Raw genomic sequence first — 22,538 nt, 5'->3', positions numbered from 1 at the left:
CTTGACCCTGAGACAGGGCCAACAAGGTCTTCTCAGCATGATCCACTGAATTAGGTTCGTCATACAATAACCCAAGTGCCTGAAAAAAGGTGTCTACATTAAGCAACGCCGGATTCCCAGGTTCCAGGGCAAATGCCCAATCCTGGGGGTCACCACGCAGCAGAGATATAACAATTTTAACCTGCTGGATGGGATCACCAGAGGAACAGGGTTTCAGAGCAAAAAACAATTTACAGTTATTTTTAAAGCTCAGAAATTTGGACCTATCCCCAAAAAACAAATCAGGAGTTGGAATTCTAGGCTCTAAAACCGGAGTCTGAACGATATAATCAGAAATACCCTGTACTCTAGCAGCAAGTTGATCCACACGAGAAGCCAATCCCTGAACATCCATACCAGCGCCGAACTCCTGAGCCACCCAGAGGTAAAGAGGGAAGGAAAAAAAAAAAACACAACAGACTACAGAAAAAAAATGGCTCAGCACTTTCCTTCCCTTCTTCTGAGATGCGGTTAACTCATTGTTGGCCAGTTGTACTGTTATGATCTGGTGGCCTAAGAGCAGCATGAGACGTACTCTGGAGAAGGTGGTACCTGTACTGACCGCAGATCCTGAACTTAACACCGCAACTAGAAGTAGCTGTGGAATGTACCTAGCACTCCCTGGACATCTCGACACAGCCGGAGGACTAAATACCCCTAGAGATAGAAAAGGGAAATCTATCTTGCCTCAGAGAAAATTCCCAAAGGATAGACAGCCCCCCACAAATATTGACTGTGAGAGGAGAGGGAAAAAACATACACAGACTGAAATCAGAATTTAGCAAAGGAGGCCACTTCTAGCTAAATAGAAAGGATAGGACAGAGTACTATGCGGTCAGTATTAAACACTAGAAAATATCCACCACAGAAAATACAAAAACTCTACAGCTAACTAAAGATATGGAGGGTATATCTGCATCTCCAGAGATACCAGCTTGGCTAAACAAATCCTTATACAGACCAAGCTGGACAAGACAAAAACATGGAAAAGAACTGAACAATAAGGCCACAGCATGTGGACAGCAAAAAAATCAAGGCCAGAACTTATCTTTGTTGAAAAGAACTGCAAAGCAGGAGAGACCAGGCAGAGATGTGAATCCTCCAGGAACAATGGACAACTGGCACTGACTAAAGGGTGAAGCAAGACTAAATAGCCCAGTCAGATTTGCAAAAAGTGAACACACCTGAAAAATGCTGCGATTCAGAGACAGCAGCGCTACCACTTACAACCACCGGAGGGAGCCCAAGAGCAGAATTCACAACAAATACGCTCCCGAATGCGATATCACAGTATTGCAATATTTAGTGAAAATTATGGCCACCTATGTATCTCAGTATCTAGCTGATCTTCAGACAAGGACCAAAATAGTAGCAACAGGGGCCTTCAGTAGGACCTTGGCTGTCATAGTTACCCATTGGTGCTCTGCGATCGCATCATTGAGTGCTGATGGGAGCAGGTACACTAGTGCCGACTGTAACATGGTTTAAATATATATAATTTGGCCTGCACTCTAAATTTAGATCGGGGTGCTGGTGAGACAGACCGTAAGGTCTAGTATCAGTATTATTGAAATCCACCGCACTCCCTGTGTGGAATATCTTAGAAACAAAAGGATCCTTTTGTTTCTAAGATATTCCACACAGGGAGTGCGGTGGATTTCAATAATACTGTAACATGGTTTAAACGCCGCCGTCAGAGACTGACCTCAGCATCCAAATGGATAATAGCTGCGGCCGGAACTCTGCTCCGTCCATGTCTGTTGGAAACTGATGCTTGCTAGTTGAGGCTATGTGCACACGTTGCAGATTTGGTTGCGGATTCGCAGCTGTTTTCCATGCAGTTTACAGTACCATGTAAACCTATGGGAAACCAAATCCGCAGTGCCCATGGTGCGGAAAATACTGCGCGGAAACGCTGCGTTGTATTTTCCACAGCATGTTAATTCTTTGTGTGGATTCCGCAGTGGTTTACATCTGCTCCTCAATAGGAATCCGCAGGTGTAAAACCGCAGGTGAAATCTGCGGTAAATCCACAGGAAAAACACAGTGCGTTTTACCTGCGGATGTTGCAAAAATGGTGCGGAAAAATCCGCACATGAATCCGCAATGTGGGCACATAGTCTAATACTGTATTGTCAGCATCATCTACAGATGATGGGAGCTCAGCTCCTGAGCTTCCTCCACGCGCAGTCACCACCGCGTGGATGTACATTTACTCTCATATGCGCAAGGGGTTAGGCCGGGATCACACATGCGAGAAATACGGCCGAGTCTCTCATGTTAATACCCGGCATTGCCGCTGTCACTCAGGAGTGGAGCGTGCGGATGCATAGCAATACATGCAGCCGCACGCTCCACTCCTGAGTGATGGCGGCAATGCCGGGTATTAACATGCGAGACTTGGTCGTATTTCTCGCATGTGTGATCCTGGCCTTAAGAACCTGTCATCTGATTCATGCTGTCAAATGCAAAATTACATGCTGGTTGCACGACTGCATGTTTTTTTTATTGTGAAACATTAATGTCTTTCAGAGGAAATATACTTTACAGATCTTTTTGGCACCTCCCAGCCCCACTGCAGGTGATTGACAGGTCTCTCTTTCTTGTGAACATAGGGAAATCATGCTGTTTCCTACTTGGGCAGCATGAATCAAGTGACAGGTTCCCTTTAAATCCCCAAATATCTCCAGAAATAAGGCATAAAATCACATTTGTGAGTAATTTTAATATAATTTTAAAGTTTTTTAAGTTAGTTTGACTTTAAATAGAAAGTTATTGAATGCAGTTTTGCTTGCTGTACTTGTTTACGTAGTGCCTACTTTAGTTGCACACAAAAGTATGTGTTCTTGGTAGACACAGAGTAGAAGAAAAAGTTTATATTACTTATTTTAGCACTGCCTTGGTTATCCAGAATCCTGTGAGGCTAAGGAGATGATGACAGCTTGTCCTTGCAAATGCCATTTGTAGCCAGTGTGAGTCCGCCACTTGTGAATGTCTTATGTGGACATGGTAAATGCTCTTGTACACAACTCCCCCTAGTGGCCAGATTGAATCTGTAAAAGCGTATGCTAAGAAATGACAGCATCACCTGTGTGACTATATGGTCACAGATTTATGTTACATTTGTGGCAAGTGTAACACTATACTATGTGGCAAATTAATTTAATTTGTTTCTATCTGACAGGCTATAATTTCTGCGGTTCCTTAATAGTGTGATTATCTGTGGAAATAAAGGGGAACACACAGTTAGTTGTCTATAGTTATGCTAAAAAACAGCTGCATTTCCCCAACAATAGGTTTATTTCCCAAAAACATATATATATGTTTATATATATGTCTATATCATGGTGACAATATACTTATATTTTATGGTTTGTTACTCTTTACTAGTCTGCTTATATCACACCATTTATTTCCTTGACTTACACTATATGTATACACTATATGTATATACTGTATACATATATGTACTAGATGGTGGCCCGATTCTAACGCATCAGGTATTCTAGAATATGTATGTATGTATATAGCAGCCACATAGTATATAGCACAGGCCACGTAGTATATAGGAGCCTGTCAAATTTTGTTTGAATGCAGATTGCACGTTTTCTGTTAGTACAATAAACCTCATTTCAAGGCAGAAACATTACTGTGTCCAACAGTTATTAGATATATGAAACTGAAATAGCTGTTGCAAAAAAAACAATTTTTATCAAACATTAAGCTTAAGATTAATAGGGGTGCCCAAACTTTTTCATATAACTGTATAGCAGACAAATACTACGTGGCCTGTGCTATATACTATGTGGCTGCTATATACATACATACATATTCTAGAATACCCGATGCATTAATACAGGCCACGCAGTATATAACAGTGGCCATGCAGTATATAACACAGCCCAAACAGTATATAACACAGCCCACGTACTATATAACACAGCCCACGTACTATATCACACAGGCCACGCAGTATATAGCAGCCACGCAGTATATAACACAGGCAACATAGTATATAACACAGGCCATGCAGTATATAACACAGGCCACACAGTATATAACACAGGGCACGTAGTATATAGCACAGCCCACACAGTATATCACACAGCCCACACAGTATATACCACTGCCCATGTAGTATATAACAGCCATGTAGTATATAACACAGCCCTCATAGTATATAACACTGCCCATGTAGTATATAGCAGCCATGTAGTATATAACACTGCCCATGTAGTATATAGCAGCCATGTAGTATATAACACAGCCCTCATAGTATATAACACTGCCCATGTAGTATATAGCAGCCATGTAGTATATAACACTGCCCATGTAGTATATAGCATCCATGTAGTAAATAACACAGCCCTCTTAGTATATAACACTGCCCATGTAGTATATAGCAGCCATGTAGTATATAACACTGCCCATGTAGTATATAGCAGCCATGTAGTATATAATGCAGCCCACGCAGTATTTAGCAGTGTGGGCACCATATCCCTGTTAAAAAAATAATTAAAATAAAAAATAGATATATACTCACCCACCGGGATCCAGCAAAGCTCCGACGATGCGCTCGCGCCTGCCGCCATCTTCCATTCCCAGGATGTATTGCGAAATTACCCAGATGACTTAGTGGTCTCGCGAGACCGCTAAATCTTCTGGGTAATTTCGCAATGCATCTCTGGGAACGGCAGATGGCGGCAGGCGCGAGCGCATCGTCGGACGACGGAAGGTGAGAACAGCAGGTTTTTTGTTTTTTTATTATTTTTAACATTACATCTTTTTACTATTGATGCTGCATAGGCAGCATCAATAGTAAAAAGTTGGGGACACAGAGGGTTAATAGCAGGGGTAACGGTGTGCGTTACCCGCGGCATAACGCGGTCCGTTACCACTGGCATTAACCCTGTGTGAACGGTGACTGGAGGGGAGTATGCGGGCGCCGGGCACTGACTGCAGGGGAGTAGGGAGGGACTAATCGGACTGTGGCCATCGCTGATTGGTTGTGGCAGCCATGACAGGCAGCTGGCGAGACCAATCAGCGACGCAGGATTTCCGTTACGGAAGTTGCAGACAGAAAGACGGAAGTACCCCTTAGACAATTATATATATAGATGTATATCACATATCACATATACTTTATGTACATTGAAATTACGATAGACTAAGAAAAGCTGGGACCACATGGGCAATGCTATAGAGGGGCCTAAGTCCCAAGAACTGTTTTTAAATAGGACAAAATCAAGGCTGCAAGTTCCTTGTTCTCTTTTCAGCAGTCAATGTGGCCTAAATGTTCTACCATGGCATCTACGGACATGTTTTTTATTGAGCAAAACTGAGACATCATTGGTCGGAAAATGCAAAGGGAGCTGCTAGCAGCGGATCTTGATGATTTGCATCCCCAAATGAATTCAGCTTGGAGAACATTAATCAGACACCCATCAATAACCTCACTGATAGCATTCCACAGCTTGTAAGTGTGTGTATTTCTGCGCGTGGCACTCATGCGCTAAAATGAATTAGTTGAGATGTTTTGTGAATTTTGTTTCCATTTTTTCATCATTTACATATCATTTACATGTATGTCAACACCCAAAATTCCCATAATCCCATGACTTTGGTGTTGCTAATTCAATGTAGAGGAGTGTACTTTTGCTTGACAAATGTAGTTTTCTATTTTGCATGATTTGATGATATGAAATATATCAGTAGAATAATTTTATTTCACTTCTCATCATCAGTTAAACATTTCCCAACATCTTTTCCTCGGTTTAGATCATGTCAGTCTGTATAGCTCTGCAAAGTTTGAAACAAAACATAAAAGATTAATCAGCTTGTTAATCCCTAAACCTAAACAAGCAGTTTGCTAGGCTTTCTCTTAGGCACAGTAGTTAGCCCAAACTATAACTCTATCCTGCTTTTCAGGAAATCCTTAGGCATCCTACTCTTTGGATGCCCACTGCTGACTAACACTGGGAGGAGAGCATTGTGGTTGTACTCCTTGATTTTGGTTTCTGCCCTTGCATTACCAGGACTATATTTATAAAAAAAATGATATGTTTATACACCTCCACAGTACTGTGTCCGGTAAATGGCCAAAAATATTATATCATGTAGGTAGAATGACCAGCAAAGTATCATTAAAAAAAATAAGTGATCTTTATGCATACGATGCTTGGTAATAAGAGAGGAATACTTTTAACCACTTAAGGACCAAGCCACTTTGAAGGTTAATAATCAGACCTATTTTTTTTTATATATCAGACCAGTAATAACTCTGGAACGCTTCAACAGATCCCAGTGATTCTGAGACTGTTTTCTTGTGATATATTGTACTTCATGACAGTGCTAAAATTTGATGAATATGACTGGCGTTTATTTGTGAAAATATCAGAAATTTTGAGAACATTTTAAAAATTTCACAATTCTTTTGCTCTTAAAACAGAGAGTTGTCACACAAAATAGTTAATAAATAACATTTACCACCATTTTAAAGGCTGCACCCCTCAAAGTCTCAAAACCACATTGAAGAAGTTTATTAACCCTGTAGGGTTGTTGTTGCTTCACAGAAACTAATGCAATGTTGAAGGAAAAAATTAACATTTTACCTTTTCTCACAAAATTGTTTACCTTTAGCCCCATTTTTTTTATTTTCACAAGGGAAACAGGAGAAATTGAACCTCAAAATTTGTTGTGCAATTTCTCCTGAGTATGCGATACCCCGTATGTGGGGCTAAACTTCTGTTTGGGTGCATGGCAGGCCTTGAAAGGGCAGTAGCACCGTTTGACTTTTTGAAAGCAAAAATGAGTGGATGCCATGTTGTGCCTGAACAGTGGCTATCCCCCACAAGTGTCCCCATTTTGGAAACTAGACTCTATAAGAAATATATCTATATGTGCGGTAAGCATTTTTAACTTCCAGGTTCTTCACAAAAGTTTATAACGCAGAGCCGTGAAAATAAAAAAATCACATTTTTTCCAATAAATAATATTTGGCCCCTAATGTTTCTTTTTCACAAGGGTAACTATAGAAAATGCACATATTTTTTGTGCAATTTCTCCTGAGTGCGCGAATACCCCATATGTGGTCGAAAACTACTGTTGAGGCACAGTGCAAAGCTCAGAAGGGAAGAAGCGCCATACTGGAGTTCAGATTTTGCTGAAAAGGTTTGAGGGTGCCATGTCACATTGGCAGAGCACCTGTGGTGCCAGAACCTTAGAAACCCCCCATAAGTGATGTCAATTTACAAATTACACATCTCTATGAATTCATAATCGGGTGCAGTGAGCATGATGATGCAACACCCTCTATAGCCGTGGGGTACTCGGAACCTGGTCGGATGGCTCTTAAAGGGGTGGTCACAGCAGTAGTGTCCTGGTCCGTGGCCCTTCGCGTGCAATAAAATGGATGAGGGAAATGTTTGTAGGGGATTATTCATGACGCCACCTGTGGTGTTCAACTAGAGATGGCCGACGTTGCTTAAAGGGACCATTGGGGCCGGTGTTGTTGCAGCTGAGATGGTTTGACTCCCCACAGGTGGAGCGGGGCCCCAGGGCTACCAGAACAGTCTATGAGGGGTTGTGGACGTTGGGGTGCAAGAATAATTGGAGGACACAGGGACTGTAGTTTGTTTACCTTTAACTGTAGGTGCAGTCCAGAGCACAGGTAACAGGTGGTATATGAGATCTGGGTAGCCTGGAAGCAGTTCAGAATTCCCCTAGCTAGGTGGGGTTGGAAGCCTCCCTACTGCGCTGCTCTCTGGGTTCCTGATGCTTGTAGTTCTCCTCAAGTCCCTCTCTCAGTCTGTCCACTTAGTGAAGTGCTACCCGCATGGCAGGCAGCTTGAGCCTTTTCCAGGTGTCACTCCCTTGTGGTGACTCCGGGCTCTGATATGCAGCTGTGCCTTCGGGTGTCAGTTGTGGCCAGGAGACCTGCAATCTCCTGTCCTCTGGATTTGGCTGTGGGACATGCAGTTCCCACACAACCACGGACTCTGGTGTCCGCTCTGTTGTGCTCAATCCTGGGGTGAGCTCAGTGGCAGCTCCACTCCCAGGCTCTCCTCACATACTTCCTCTCCCTTCACTGTCTCTCACTGCACTCCCTAACCCCGCCTCCAGGCCAGAATTTATAGGGAAGCTACCCTGAAGCCAGGTTTAGAGCTCCCCCTTCTGTTCTGGAGTCAGGAAAGGTGTTGTATGCCAGCGTACCTGCTAAGGGAATCCCTTCTTGCTTCCAGGCATAACATCACCCCCTGTGAGGGAGGCAATGCCACTGTGGCAACTGGACTCCCCCTAGTGAAATCCAGTACTCCCAAACTGGGGAAACATAAACAGGATAAACAGGTGAACAATTGTAAAAGTTTACAGGATTTCAAAAATATAAATATTACAAAAACCAAAAAGAGCAATAAGAAATTGCCAATTAAGTTCCTGAGGGCAACACTGGTCCATTTGTGTTACCCTCTGGACTTTTGAGTTTCCTCAGTGGGAACCGCCCCAACCCACCTTTGCTATGTACCCGGGCATGGCTACAGGACTCTGGGCCTGACGTTTTCTGGCTCTTTGGCCATGCCGACGGTTTATATTTACGTCAGGTTGGGGAACTATATACAATGAAGGTCCTGACCACACATAGTCCTGCGGCCCAATTTTCCTCCAACAGGTTATAATAGAGTGCTTTTAAAAGTTCATACAGAGTTTCTGTAGGCTCATACACTTAACAATTGCAGTTACACATATTATTAACTTACTTATAATGTTAAAACTTTTACACTTTAGTCTCTAAACCGGGCTTGGATCTGACCTCTGGTACTATGGGTGGATCTACGCAGTGCAGGTATTGATACCATCCTGACCGGATACTTACGGATACAAACTCAACACCGGTAAAACTGTCTTAAAAGTTAAGGGGATAACACTAAATGTCGGTAACTCTCAATCTATTAATTTTAACAGTCTAAAAGATCTTGTTCTGGACTACCCGCACAATTCTGACACAGATACACAGAAGCGTCGTACAGCAACCGTCCATTGTGAGAAATAAAAAGTGCTGGGAGATTGAAACAAGGCCATTACGCAAAACACAAAAGTGCGTTTACACAAAGCGGCGACTAATTGACGATTTTACCACCCTGCCTTTTGGCTATTAGTCGCGTATTGTGGTGATGGATACACGCCTGCAACACCCATTCTCATGCATTCTAGCAGGGCTGTCTAATTCTGGAAAGAGCTATTTTGTAAAACAACTGCTATATAATATTGAAACTAATTTTTCTCAGAAACCTGATAATATTGTTTGGTTTTATTCATGTTGGCAAAAACTATATGATGAAATCTCTCTCTCTTTTCCCAATGCCAGATTTGTGGAGGGTCTGCCGAATACATTCGTAGATGACGAATTATTTCCTCCGGAGAAGGTGAATTTGGCTATTGTTGATGATCTCATGGAGAGTGCTAGTGAAAATTGTGAGATAGAAAAAGCCTTTACCAAGTATGTGCACCACAGAAATCTCAGCATTTTCTATCTGGTACAAAACATATTTTGTCAGGGAAAGAAAAGCCGCACGATAAATTTAAACACAAAGTACATGGTGCTATTTAATAACCCCCGAGATAAATTACAAATTTTAACTGTAGCTCGGCAGATGTATCCTGGAAAAACACATTTTTTCCTAGAAGCTTTTGAGGATGCCACACGGGAGCCTTATGGGTATTTGCTTGTAGATTTGAGAGCTAATACCCCTGAGGATTATCGCTTAAGGACCGGATTGTTTCCACCAGCGTTGCCTGCTGTTTATGTTCAAAAGAAAAAACCTTCTAAAAAGTGAATTTTACCCAGTATCAGACATTCTACGCTGTGTGCGTTGTGATGTAAAGATGTCTGAGAGACTCCGGCGTAACTGGGTTCTCTTAAAAACTCTGGTGAAAGCAACCCCCGCTGTCAGAAAGTCTATTTTGCGCAATGCAAGCAATGATTTAATTACAGCCATAGGCGAGATTGCTTTAAACATCTTAAAAGGCAGGATTCCTCTGAAAGAGCGTCAAAAAGGCATATTAAAGAAGTGGCGTAAAGCTATAAGAACCCTGAGCAACAGATCTCAGCCCATAAAGAAAAAGAAGCGGCTTCTAAAGCAGGCCGGCGGGTTTATCGGCAGGAAAATAATGGAGCATACAGAGAAAATGTATCTAGTGCTCAAACAGGAGCTAGACAAACTAAGGCCCAGTACTACAGATAACATACGCGACAGTGTTATTCGGCGCCTTGATGGTGAAATTAGTGCCATTTTACAATGTCGTGACATTCCCGATGATGTGAAAATTAAAATGTATAGCTCCGTGCTACAGCGCTACTTGGTACATACGAGGCACAGCTCAAAAGAAGTAACGGCTTTAAATCTCGTTAGCACTCCTGATCCTGATCAGCAACAATTGGCAAATACCGACTCTGATAAAAATCAAGAGGCCGCTGAAATTGTCAGCCATATAAACCAAAGATATAAAAAGAATGCTGAATTTTTACTAAACAGGTTACTGCAGAATAAAAATGTTACAGCCTGGAATAATAAAGCTGAATTTATTTTCAAAGGATCCGTAATACCAGGGTCTAACTTACTGGATTTGGTACGTAGTACAACGCAGAGTCATGCTCTGACCGGCAGAAATTTACCGCCGGGTTGGGATTCATTTATGCAGGCTATGGCCGAGCTAAATATACCGTCTACAGTTGTGGGTAACCCCACTACTAGGAAGCTTTTAGATGAATTAAAAATTTCCAGCAGTGAGACACACGCTGTATCTACGCCACAGAAGCTAGCCCCGACGCCCCGCACAATTCAATCTTTACATTCCCCATCATTAGGTACCACACGCGGAGCTATGCTACCTAGAAAAAGGTCTCTACCGATGCTACAAACCATGTGGCTCACGATGTAAAGAATGTACTGGATAAACGCTGTACATGGCTTGTAACAGTATATTAGTTATTTTGTAAGAAGCGTAATGATGTATGTTCATTGTACTTGTGATACTATTTATTTATTTTGTAAGAAGTGAGTTGATGTATGATCATTGTACTATTTAATGTTTTTGCTTTTATACTCTAAGAATTTTTATAGTATTGAAATGTCTTTGAGATGTATTTATTTTACAATAAAATCTTTTAAACTTTTACAATATCGTGTCTTTGGTTTTTTATAATCGTATAAAACACACCGCTTAATACTTGCGGGTGTTGTAATATGGCCACATACATAATGTGCCCAATTGAGTTTGACGAGTTATATATAAGCCGGTCACGGTTGGGAATTGACAACTAATCTCAGCTACACAGAGAACACTGCTTCTAAAATACATATTACAGAAGCCACAAACAACTGTTTGTGTTAATCTCGCAGCTCTTGCAGGGCTACAGCTGTTTGTATTTAAGTAAGGAATAGACAAGGACTCTGTGTAAATGAGATAATGTGCCCATATAATGAAGCTGTTGTTATAAAAGAAACACTGTTTCTAAAATACATCTTACAGAACCAAGCTCACAAACAACTAGGATATAATTATATAACCGGCACAGTGTGTTATAAAACACAATTTTGCACTATATGTGCTCATTGGTAATAAAACACACTGCCCCAGAATAATCGCATAGCAGCTACATATAATACGGAAATCTAATTAAAAACAAATACTGGGATAATAATCACGGTATCAAATTAACAATATCAATCTGTATCAAAAGCTGGCAGCCAGCCGGAGGGACAGCTGGCTAACAGGGAGGGGAGGAGGGGTTACACACTTTGATACACTCTGATAGGGGCGGGCCCACCTGTCAGATTGAGTTTGACGAAACCACCCAATGCTACACTACTTATATATAATGTGAGAATCAGATCAACAACATTGAAAATGTAATGTAGATGGAAATACAGAAAAAATGTGTATCCCTAAAGAATATATATAAACAGCCAATTGTGAACATATCCACGCAAATGAATAATCATAGTGCAAAGTACATAGCATCAAATAATCCAGACATACCCTGCATGAGATGATATATAGAGTAAAAATATGCAAAAGGTCCAGACTGTACATGTCAGAAACAATAATACAAATAAAATAATAAATATATATATATATATATATATATATATATAACATCAGAACACTTGTTCCTTCCAGAAGGGTCATTGACGTTGACCGACAGAGGAATCCAACATCAACCCTGCCGCGCCAATCCAGACAGGACAGGAACGAGGAAAAAATCCGAAGAAGGACACACAGGGTAAGTATATAACTGAAATAGTAATAAAATAAAAATATTAATATATAAAATAAAATCCTACATAAAAATATATAAAAATAGTCATAAAATCCCAAATTATATACCTACATATTATAAGCATGTATATTAACCCGTGCACATGCATATGCAGCTAAGCATAAGTAATAAAAGGAAAATACCAAATAAACATGCATATCCCAAGGTGCGGAGCATACACTCGTTCATATATATAAGTACATGCATATAATTAAACAACATACCGGTTCAATAAAAAACAAGGGTTCACAAAAACGAAACAAAACTAAAATTTTCATTTAAACCCAGGGGGCAATACTGTTTTGAGGGTCCAAATCCATTTTGATTCCAATCGCGCCAGAGGTATACTAATCTTCGCGCCAGAGCTCACAAAGGTCTGGGCCCTTTCGACATTAGGACAGGCAACACATTCACCACAAGGGCGACATCCAGCAGCCAGTTTAGAAGCAGATGAAAAGGATTTAAATTCCTCAGTGTAGTGGCTTTTGACCAATTTATCCCCCAAATTTGTAGACCTTCTAAATGTCATGCTAGGCTTCCTCCCAATATACTGGGAAATAATAGGATCCGCTTGGAGAATAGGCCAAGATTTCTCCAAGAAATGCTTCATTAAATTGGTCTGTCCATTGTACCGTGTTATGTATCTAACCTGTTGGTTAGATGTAACTGGTTTAGAGGAGTATAATGCTTGGTGTCTTGAAGTGTTCCTGGCGCGATTGTATGCTTTTTTAATAGAACGACGGCTATAGCCTCTGTCCAAAAATCTCAACCTAAGGTCAGCTGCCTGTTTTTCAAAGTCTTCATCAGTCGAACAAATCCTGTGAAGATGCAGGAATTGACCAATAGGGATAGATTGTATCATGGCTGGTGGATGCAAGGAGGATGTGTGCAGGAAAAAATTGAGTGCTGTAGATCTGTTTGTAGACAATTGTCAGTTCCCCTAAAGACCCTAACCTCTAAAAATTCAATTTGGTCCATACTGGAGTGGTAAGTCAGACGTATATTATACGGGTTCTGATTAAGATATAGCATAAACTCATTCAGTGACTCCACTGATCCCTGCCAGATCAGAAAAATGTTGTCTATGTAGTGTGCCCAAAAGAGAACGTGGTCCATTGACAACAACTGATCCGACAAGAAGAGGTCCCTCTCCCACAGCCCCAGGAAGAGATTGGCATATGCGGGTGCAAAGGAAGCACCCATAGCCATCCCCTGGAGCTGCAGGTAGAAGGACCCCTTGAACAGGAAAAAATTGTGTGACAAGGTAAAAGTTAGCAATTGTTCCACAAAAGAATTCTTATGTGTAGATGTGGTAGATGACTGCAAAAAGAACTGGGTCGCCCGTATTCCATCCTCATGACGGATATTCGTATATAGCGACTCAACGTCGCATGTCACCAATAATGTATCAGTGCCAACATGTAAGCCATCCACTTTCTTAAGGAAATCATTTGGGTCCTTAATGAAGGATGGCAAAGTTTCCACCAGGGGTTGAAGTTCCGAGTCCACAAATTTGTTTACATTCTCCAAATAGTTTCCACATCCAGAGATAATCAGTCTACCCGGAGGTACTGTTTGTTTTTTATGAATTTTTGGCAGCAGATAAAGAGTGGGAATGGATGGTTCGCTAATCTGCAGAGCAGTAAATAGTTCCTTACTAATGATTCCTTCTTCTCTAGCCATTTGTAAAATAGATACCGGTTCAGTCTGGAATTTAATTAGAGGATTATATGTTAATTTCTTAAAATAGATGGTATCTTTTAATTGGCACAAGGCCTCTGACTGATATTGTGACTTAAGGTACCGTTACACTAAACGACTTACCAACGATCACGACCAGCGATACGACCTGGCCGTGATCGTTGGTAAGTCGTTGTGTGGTCGCTGGGGAGCTGTCACACAGACAGCTCTCTCCAGCGACCAACGATCAGGGGAACGACTTCGGCATCGTTGAAACTGTCTTCAACGATGCCGAAGTCCCCCTGCAGCACCCGGGTAACCAGGGTAAACAAAGGGTTACTAAGTGCAGGGCCGCGCTTAGTAACCCGATATTTACCCTGGTTACCATTGTAAAAGTAAAAAAAAAAAACAGTACATACTCACATTCTGATGTGGTGACGTCACCGCTGTGCTCTGCTTTACTGCCGGCGCTGACACATTCAGTGCAGGAAACTCTGAGCAGCAGCGCGTAACCCTGTGGACGCCGGGGGACGTGACAGACATCAGAATGTGAGTATATACTGTTTTTTTTTTAACTTTTACAATGGTAACCAGGGTAAATATCGGGTTACTAAGCGTGGCCCTGCGCTTAGTAACCCGATATTTACCCTGGTTACAAGTGAACACATCGCTGGATCGGCATCATACACGCCGATCCAGCGATGACAGCGGGTGATCAGCGACGAAATAAAGTTCTGGACTTCTAGCTCCGACCAGCGATATCACAGCGGGATCCAGATCGCTGCTGCATGTCAAACACAACGAGATCGCTATCCAGGACGCTGCAAAGTCACGGATCGTCGTCGTTCTCGCTGCAAAGTCGCTTAGTGTGAAGGTACCTTTAGGCCAAATCACCACATTCCCTCCCTTATCTGCTGGCTTAAAAACCACATCCTGAAGGCCCTGAAGTCTTTTGAGGGCTGAGTCCTCCCCCTTAGACAGATTATTCAAATTAGGGTAGCGAGATATATTCTCAAAATCCCTACTCACCGTTCTCACAAAAACATCAACTGTAGGACAGGAAGAAAGGGGAGGAAATTTTTTTGGACCATGGTTTAATTGATAGAGGAAACTTACCTCCTGATGGAGTATCATGTTCACGAGTCACGACTCAGCTCCTCTAAAATCGCTAGCGCCTCCTGTTCCGTCTCTGTGGGGAACAATTTTAAAATGGTCTCATCATGAAAGTACCGTTTGAGTATTAACTTTCTAGCAAATAGGTGTAAATCCTTTATTGCCGTAAACTTATCGAATTGTGCAGTTGGACAAAACATAAGACCCTGACATAGTAATTCATTCTCAACAGGTGAAAGTATATGTGTGCTCAAATTAATTACCCTGAGGCCACTCCTATAATTTTCAGGAGAATATCTAAAGGATCGTTTCAATGGTGGAAAACTTAGATCCCATTTACCTTTAGGAGTAGAACCAATTGCATTTGAAGCAGAGACAGAAGAGGAGGCGCCAGAAACATTACTTGCTGGTGGATTAGATGACAATGATGGAGTACGGGTCCTAGTAGAATCACGTATATTATCTCCCAGTTGTTGTTTCCGCCATTTATATATTCTCCCTTGGCTAAAGTCCCTCTGGTCTCTAATAAGTTTCTTGGACTGGTTAGTTTGTATGTCTTTTACCCATTGATTGATCATTTTATCTAACTGCATATCCAGTGATTTTAAGTTGCTCCGAAGAAAGGCATGTTTTGACATCAACATATGCCGTATCCAAAGATTTATCAGTTTCCAATGTGGAATTCAGATGAAATTTAATCAAAAGATCCATTAATTTTTTTGAAGTACCATTACAGATACATTCCCAGTCCTTAATGAATTCATCATCATTAACCAAAAATGCCGGAGTGACCTGGACCCTCAATCCCTTGGGGATGAGTTGTTTTGGCCTTTCCAGGAAAGCTTCCTGGTTTTGAAATCCATATTCCGGTTTTAGAGGTGAACCTGTGCACATTGCTATATTGACTCATACCTTTTGTATGTTTACACCTTTTTGCACTTTTGCACATTGCTTTTTTGCACATGGCTGTATACTTATACATGTAGATATATCTTTTGAGGGGGTATTGTGCTTACCATGGTCCAAGTCCCACATGTATTTTTATTGTGGTCCGTCCAGTTATTATTCTATATATATTTTATTTTTGTATGTATGTAAGAATTTTTCCAAGTACAGGCACATTATGAAGTGCCATTTGCCAAAAAATAAATAAAGGCATTTTTTTATATATATCTATATATTTTGGCCTTAATTTCTTTAATTATATGATATATGTATAGATTTTTCTTTTGATTTCCATTGTTGTTTTTTTGTTTTGCTAGTGTCCCGAATGGTTTGCCATTCATTTTGTTGTGCAGTAGTTACTTTTTTCCTTTACTAATTTTATTTATATTACAATTTATTGAATATATATATACATTTTTACATACATTTATACATATTTTGATTGGGAAATAGGTTTGCTGCATATACTTTTTCTACAGGTACTAAAGTAGCCGGAGCCTGTTGGTTGTAGCTCTTTTCCTGTCTTTGCCTGGCTTGAAACAAACTTCGTTCCATGCACTCTTGCACTTTGCGATATTGCTGCTGCTGCTCTGTATCCCAGTCTCCATCTGGTGATGTTGTTTCAGGCGTTAGAACTCCCATGTCCATGTCCAAGTCGATAGGTAACTTGCCAGGTCTCGCTCTCATCAGGTGGGCTGGAGTGCAGTTGGTGGAGTTTACCGGGATATGGTTGTATAGGTCTACCAAGTCCGGCAACTTCTCTGGCCACCAGTTTCTCTCTTCCAGGGGCAGGGTCTTCAACAGGTCAATTACCACCTGGTTCATTTTCTTGCACAAGCCATTTGTCTGTGCATGGTATGGCGTCATCCTGATTTTCTTGCAGCCGTACAGGTTACAGAACTCCTGGAACACTTCTGCCTCAAAAGCTGGGCCTTGGTCAGTGAGCACTTGTTCAGGGTACCCGTGCGGTCGACAAAAATGTTCTTGAAATGCTTTGGCTGATGTCTTTGCTGTTTGGTCTTTAACAGGCACGTTTACCAGGAACCTTGAGTAATGGTCCACTATGATGAGGGCGTAGACATAGCCTGACCGGCTTGGGGCCAGCTTCACGTGGTCCAAGGTTACCAGTTTAAGCGGCTGTTTGGTGATTATTGGCTGTAATGGGGCTCGCTGGCTGTTGCTGTCTTTCCGGCGCAAGTTGCATGGGCCCACACTCTCGGCACCACTTCTCAATGGCTCTTCTCATGCCAATCCAGTAGAATCTCTCACGCAGTAGAACTTCCAGCTTTTTTCATCCGAAGTGTCCTGCTCCATCGTGGTACACCTCTAAGACCATTGGCGCATCCCTCTTCCGGACTACCACCTGCCAGATCAGTTCATGAGTGCGTGAATTGATGTCCCTCTGACACAGCTTACCCTCATAGATGAACAGCTTGCCCTTCTCCTTCCACAACTGCTGTGTCTCTTGTGGAGCATGTGGACCAGTGTGCGAATCAGCCTGTGTCAGCAATTTCTTTACCAGGTGGACTGCTGGATCGATATCCTGCATCTCTGCCCACTCATGTTGGGGCAATGGATTTAAGGTGGCCTCCTGCATGATGCAGTGCCTTTTCCTCACCTCCTGGGAGCGTTGGGCCGCAACTGGGTGGTGGAAGGCTGGTAACTAGTGTTGAGCATTCCGATACCGCAAGTATCGGGTATGGGCCGATATTTGCGGTATCGGAATTCCGATACCGAGTTCCGATATTTTCCGTATATCGGATACCGGAATCGGAAGTTCCCAGAATTCAAACTGCCTGAATTCAGCCAATGAGGACTGATTAGAAGTGTGGGCACATCCCGTTCTGCATGGTGGGCATATAACTACTGGCATGGCTGTGATTGGCTGCTGAAATGATGATATGCTGCAGTTTAAAAGTCACTGGCGCCATTTTCGGCTCCCTCTGCTGTGAATTCAGTTAGGGACAGGACGCTGTGTTCTGACTGAGGGCCAGTTTTGAGATAGCGATTTGCTTCATTGTGCTTTACCCAGGCTAATTTAGCAACCGCTGTTTGAGAACCTTGCTTTTGCCTTGCAGCGCTGTTCACAACTGTCTGCAAGGTCTCTGTGTGAGTGCACATCGCTATGTAGTCTGTGTGCAGCCACAGCTGGTTGTATTCAGCTCAGGGTGCATCACTGCCTCATACTGTTCTATCCATTGTCCTTTTTTGCAATTAGTGCAGCCTGCTGCACATTTTTTCAAATATTTCCTATTAGTGGCTTTCCACCCGTATCCAGCTAAATTGTGGAAAAACACTACATAGGATTACATTGAGGAGCTTTTTTTGGCCTTGCAGAGCAGTTTACAGCTGTCTGCACGATCTCTGTGTGAGTGCACATCGCTCTGTAGTCTGTCCGCAGCCACAGCCGGTTGTAGTCACCTCAGGGTGCGTCACTGCCTCATACCGTTAAATCCATTGTCCTTTTTTGCAATTAGTGCAGCCTGCTTCACATTTTCTCAAATATTTCCTATTAGTGGCTTTCCACCTGTATCCAGCTAAATTGTGGAAAAACACTACATAGGATTACATTGAGGAGCTTTTTTTTGGCTTTGCACAGCCATTTACAGTTGTCTGCATGGTCTCTGTGTGAGTGCACATCGCTCTGTAGTCATTTCTGCAAAAAAAAAAAAAAATAATAATAAAGTTCACCAAACACACCACTTTATAGTTGTGTAGGCCACATTAGCTCATATTAAAGTCTAGTCCACACTTTAGAAAATTAGTGTTTCTTATACCTGTTAGGAGCTGTTAAGGAATAAGCACACTAAGCCCTTAATACTTTTCTGCTTATCTTTATCAGTCAACCAAGATGAAGAGGGCAGGGAGTAAGGCACGTGGGCATGGGCGCGGAGCAGGGAGAGGACGTGGGGATTCTGTGCCTGCTGCGGGCACTGGTGACTCATCATCACCCAGTTTCAGCAGGGAACAGTCCTTCATGCGCAGCTTTGTAGGAGATCGCCGTACACCGCTGCTGCGTGAAGAACAAATTGAAGCCGTTGTCGGATGGATGGCAGCTAACGCATCGACTTCAATTAGTGCCACATCCTCTCAGGCACAGAGCACTGGAGAGCACCCATCTGTCTCTTCACCACCTGTCAAACTGCCCAGGCAGTCAGAGAGACCAGGACAGGAGCCATCTCTACTTCTGTTCTCTGAATCTCTTGGCTTGGAAACAGGGGGCCAGCCAAGCAGCATTGGAGAAATGGAAGAAGAGTCAGTGTGCAGTGATGCCCAACAGCTTTGTCTCTCTGACTCTGAAGAGGCGGGTGGGCCAGTGCCTCCGGTCACCACACCGCAGTATGCATCTGATGATGAGACTCAGGTGCCACTTTCTGGTGCGTACTGTGCTGCCGAGACTACCCAGGAGGAGCAGTTGGTGGCAGAGGGTAGTGTAGATGATGAGGTCCTTGACCCATCGTGGCGTGAGGTACAGGAAGGTGGTGGGAGCAGCTCTGAGGAAGAGATTCCCCGAAAGGACCAAAGAGGGAGAGGGAGGGGGAAGACTGCGGTTCCTGTTGCCTCCACTTCGGCACCCATTAGGAGCATGCCTCTTCCAAAAGCTAAAACGGGCGCTCCCAAGACTTGCATTGCCTGGTCCTTTTTTGACACAGTTGCAGATGACATTTGCTTAGACAAATGCAAGGTGTGTCATCAGAAAGTCAAAAGAGGGAAAAATGTCAGCAACCTCAATACCTCAAACATGTGGAAACATGTGCGGACCAAGCACATGGTGGAGTTACAAAAACACACTGAAGACCTAGGCCAACCAACAGCGGCACCTACCACCTCTTCAGCTCGTGTTGTTGCCTCTTCCTCCAGCTCACACACAGCTGGTTCGGCTTCCTCACAGGATCGCCATGGAAGAACCTCTGGCACTGTTGTCCAGAGACCCACAGTAATTCCACCCGCAGCACCACGTTCCCAGTCATCCTCACACTACCAGCCCAGTCTACAGCCATCGGAAGCACAGGCATGGGAGAAAAGGCGGCCATTCTCAGCAAACCACCCCCCAAGCACAGGCTCTGAATGCTGGCATTGCAAAACTACTGTCCCTTGAAATGCTGTCATTCAGGCTGGTAGAGACTGACAGCTTCCGTAACTTGATGGCATTAGCAGTCCCACAATACAATGTGCCCAGCCGCTTTTATTTCAGCAGGCAAGCCGTAACTGCCCTGCACAACCATGTGGAGGGACACATAAAACACGCGCTACTGAACGCCATCAGTAGCAAGGTCCACCTCACCACCGATGCGTGGACCAGTCACCATGGACAGGGGCGATACCTTTCCCTCACTGCCCATTGGGATAATGTTGTTGAGCCGGGTACAGATTGTGCGAGTGGCGCAGGATGTGTTCTGCCAACTCCAAGGATTGCAGGAAACCAGTCTGTACGCATTGACTCCTCCTCATACACAAGTTCCTCAGAATCATCGCTGCAGGAGCCGTCACAGTCCACCTCCACATGGACCCGTGAACGTTTACCTGTTACGACCGACATGACAACAGCTGTGGCGAAATGTCAACAGGCCATCTTGAAATTAATTTCTTTGGGGAATCGAAGCCACACAGCGCAGGAGCTCTGGAATGCCATCAAGCAGGAGAGCGATGTGTGGTTTGTGCCAGCGAATCTCCAGCCAGGCATGGTAGCGTGTGACAATGGCTGAAATCTGGTGGCAGCTCTGGCCCTAGGCAACGTCACTCACATCCCATGTCTGGCACTTGTGCTCAACTTGGTCGTGCAGAGTTTTTTGAGGGACTATCCGGATCTTGATGCACTGCTGCACAAGGTCCGCCTAGAGTGTGCTCACTTGCGGCGTTCCAGCATGGCAAGATCGCACAATGCAGCTCTGCAGCACCGATTCCGCCTTCTGGAACATCGCATCATATGTGACCTACCCACCAGGTGGAATTCCACGTTACATATGTTGGAGCGGTTGTGTGAGCAGCAGCCAGCAGTAATGGAGTACCAGCTGCATCAGGCGCAAAGAAGGCACACTCCGCGCCGTTCCGACTTCAAAACCACTGAGTGGGCCACTATGAAGGACGTCTGCCAGGTTTTGCATTCCTTCGATGATTCCATGTGGATGGCGAGTGCAGATGATGCACTAGTCAGCATGACTGTCCCCCTTATCTGCCTGCTTCAACAAACACTGTAAGCGCTAAGGGATGATGTTGTGGAAGAGGTGGAGGATGAGGAGTCACCAATTCCATCAGCTTCTGGACAGTCAGCGCTACGTGGTTCCTCACAAAGGCCTAGGCAGGGGACACTTTGTGAGGAGGATGAGGAGGAGTCAATGGAGGAGGAAGACATCGGTCCAGAGGAGGGAGTTACACAATTCTCCAGTAGTCAGTGTGTACAGCGAGGGTGGGGTGATGCAGAGCAGGCAGAGATCACGCCTCAAGCAGGGGACAGTGTTTCTTGGCCAGTTGGCAGTCTGCAGCACATGGCTGATTACATGCTGCAGTGCCTGAGAAACGACCGCCGCATCGCCCACATTCTCAACACGGCTGATTATTGGGTGTACACCCTCCCAGATCCTCCCTACCGGGACAACTTACAAAGCCTCATAACACCGTTGAACCGGGAGCGTAAAATGTGGGAGTACCAAGACACACTGGTGAATTCCATCATCTTCTCCAGTCCAAGTGAGAGCAGTGCTGCTAGTGCTTTACAAAGCAGCTCAGTGCGTCGAGGCAGTGGAGGAAGCTCTGCACAAAGAGGGAGCAGAATCAGTGCCTCAGCACAAGGCAAGACCAGTATGGCCCAACTGTGGCACAGTTTTGTGTGACCGCCACACATGTCTACACCATCACAGACGGCTCCAGTCAGCAGGAGGCAACGTTTCCGTCAGATGGTGACAGACTACATGTCTTGCCCTCTTACTGTACTCCCAGATGGCTCTTTCCCCTTCAAATTTTGGGTCTCTAAGCTGGATACATGGCCAGAGCTAAGCCAGTATGCATTGGAGGTGCTGGCTTGCGCTGCTGCTAGTGTATTATCGGAACGTGTCTTTAGTGCCACAGGTGGTGTACTAACAGACTGTCGCATGCGACTATCCTCCGATAACGTTGACCGGCTTACTTTTCTGAAAATGAACAAGGTCTGGATCTTGCAGGAATTTGCCACTCCTCTTCCAGATTAAATAATTGGTTGGCTACAGTATCCAGGTCTCCTGTTGCGTTCATGTTTCTACCACCTGAACTGTAATCCCTGGGCTCCAACACCGCCAGTTGATGCTCAGAAGTGCAGGCTGCACAGTCAAAACACATGACCCAGTGTTATTGGGTTTCAGTAACGTCAGCTGATCCCCAGCTGTGTAGCCGGCAATGTGTCCTGCGACCGCCACGCTGACACAACTACTGAAATTTAAGGGAACCTGTCCCCCCCCAGGCATTTGTTACT

Source organism: Ranitomeya variabilis, chromosome 5, assembly GCF_051348905.1.
Source record: "Ranitomeya variabilis isolate aRanVar5 chromosome 5, aRanVar5.hap1, whole genome shotgun sequence".
Taxonomy (NCBI): domain Eukaryota; kingdom Metazoa; phylum Chordata; class Amphibia; order Anura; family Dendrobatidae; genus Ranitomeya; species Ranitomeya variabilis.
This window is presented reverse-complemented; position numbering follows the sequence as displayed.